Genomic DNA, 2,872 nt, shown 5'->3' on the forward strand with positions numbered 1-2,872 from the left:
CCTGTGGATTCGATCCCTAAGTACTACAATCAATCAGCTGTGCACTTGCGGCTATTGATTTCAATTAGGGTAAAACTTGACACCCACAACACGACCACCATCAAGTTTTTGGCGCCGTTGCCGGGGAAGGCACGCGTTTTCTTTTCTGCAAAACCCCGAGAAAGGTTAGTAAATCGACTCTAGAACCCCCTTTTCTGCAACTTTCCATTTTTCGGTTATTTTATTTCCATTTCAGAAGATATGGATCCTATAAATCGAAATATACACTATGAGGAAGGTTTCTATAACACTCTTCAAGCCACCAGACGCAGAGAGAAGCATCTACGCGATCTCTACGAAAAAACTCAAACCGAAGACTACAGAATGTTCCAGAAGGAGCCCTACGCACCTGAGATGGCAAACCCTAGATACTCTATGTATCGCCTACCTCACCAAGTTCTCCAGCAAGATGAGAACGTCCAGCTCAGTAACAGACTGAGTCAGCTCGAAGGCATGATCAGACAGTTCATAGAAGCTCAAGCAACCGCTACAACTGCTCTAAACGAAAGGATTGATGGGATATCGAAACTTTTCAATGAAAAAATCGATAACCTAGCCTCACAAGTCAATTCAATAGAGGAACGTGCAACCAAGGATGCAACTATGATTGTTAACAGGTTCAACAACATGGAGGAAGAGCAAGCAAAGCACAACTATGAGCTTCGCAACACCAAAAACAAAGTCATGGACCTGGATTTCAAACTTGATGACGTGGACAAAGCCCTAAACGAAGCCAAGAACGAGTCTTATGACTTTACAGTCGAAGTTTCAGAGAAGGTTTACAAAGTCATCGACAAAACCGAAGAGCTTGACTCAACCATGGACAAAGTAGTCTATGCTCTTGATGAAGTTGAAGAAAAGGTTGAGGAGATCATGCAAGGACTTGGAGAGCAGATTCCAACAACCAAAACTAAAGACTCAAGCCCAGAGAGGAAGTACATCAAGCCAGAAGACCCAGGAGACCACCAAGGAGGCAAAGGAGGAAGCAACAGCAGCAGAGCAACTCGGAGGCAAATCCCCGCGGTCGCATTGGCTCCGATCGCGGCCAACAGGCGTTCCCCCGCAGTCGTGATGGGTCTGCCCACGGCCCATGGTCGCTTCCCCGCGGTCACGTCACCTGCAGTCAAGGCCAACCGTAAAAAATGTTCCAAAACAGTCCCGTTCTGCTCATACAAGCATCTGTACGTCTGGTACACCTCCTGGGATGACTAAACCACTTCAACAACAACTGGTTTGCTCCATAAGCACCCAAAGATCTGAAGAAGAGGACAAGTTATGGCCTTGCAACATGGCTTTGTCTTGTGAAGATGAGTATGAAGAGCAATACTCTGAAGATGAAGAGTATGGGTTGTTTGTAGAAGATCCAAACGCAGGATATTCCTCAGAAGACGACTCAGGAGAAACTCAATGGATCACCAACAACATCAGTAGAGAGAAGCTAATGGAGTTCAACAACGTAGTCAGGTCATTCCCTGCTCATTTATCTGGAAACTTGGTCGTTTGCAAGTCTTTTTCAGGTACTGCAAGGAGTCTAAAGAGGATATCCATAGATACTTTATGAGAGCTCGATACATGACAACACCAGAAGCAGCTGTCTATGCGATTCACCTCAAAAATCTGGAAGAATGCAGCCACTACACCAACAAAATCAGCAAGGAAAAGCTCGACGAATTCAATGATGTGGTTCGAAATTTATCTGAAGGAATCACGTTTTCCAAAGCTTGCAAGGACTTCATGATAGGCCACTACTTCTGTGAGAGCAAAGAATCAATCCCTGAGATAGAAGACTTGTTCAATCATGCCAGAAAAGGTAAACCTGTTCGAACACTTCACAAAATAGAAGGTGCAGGTCAGTTTCTTATCTCTTGTTCTATTAGAGGAGAAATGTTTAAAAACGTGCTTTGTGATTCTGGAGCTTGTCTTAACATGATGTCCAAGGCAATTGCTTTGAGACTTGGTATCAAACACCTGCGCAGGACTAGAGCAAAGATCAGCTTAGCTGATGATTCAAATGCAACACCTCAAGGAATAGCTCATGAAATTCCTTTGAGAATAGGAGATTGCATAGTGCCCGTCGACTTCTACATTGTCGAAACGAGAGATGCAACATATCCAGCGATTCTGGGATGGTCTTTTCTAGCAACTTCCGGAGCTATAATGGACTGGCCAAACCGGAGGATTTCATTTGCTAATATCGACAAAGATGTCTTCACAGAAGCTGTCCCATACAACAGCAAAGCAGGAAAACGTTCTGCAACTGAAGAGTTTGAAGAAGAATTTTGGAGTGACGAAGAACCTGCTAAGCAAAGCAAGGAGATGTCAAAAAATACTTGTCTCAGGACAAGGTCTTCTTCATTGGAATAAGTCACGTCCAACACCAAAAGTCGAGCTAAACGACTTAAAACAAAAGCGCTTAATGGGAGGCAACCCACTTAGGTATTGTTTTCTTTAGAATTTTTCTTTCTTTTTCTTTTGATCTTTTTCTTTTTCTTAGTTTCAGGTGTTTCTTATTAAACAAAAAAGCCAAAAAAATCAAAAAAACCAGAAAAAACCAAAAAGAAGGATGGTACCTGACTGCTCGGCCCAGCAGGAACCAAGGAGAAGCAGGAAGAGGCCGCGATATAAGCCCCCGCGGTCGCAAGTGTTCTGACCGCAGGAAACACCCCATCTACCGCGGTTGCGTGAATATGACCACGGCCAAGCACTTGGTTGCCGCGGTCGTGCAGCCCCTGACTGCGGCACTTGGTCGTTGAGATCCAAACCCGACCCAAACCACCCCTTTCACCCCCTTTCACCTCACCAATCACCCTCCACCTCATTCATCACCATCCAC

The sequence above is a fragment of the Eutrema salsugineum genome, unplaced genomic scaffold (genome assembly GCF_000478725.1).
Source record: "Eutrema salsugineum unplaced genomic scaffold, Eutsalg1_0 scaffold_4, whole genome shotgun sequence".
Classification (NCBI taxonomy): domain Eukaryota; kingdom Viridiplantae; phylum Streptophyta; class Magnoliopsida; order Brassicales; family Brassicaceae; genus Eutrema; species Eutrema salsugineum.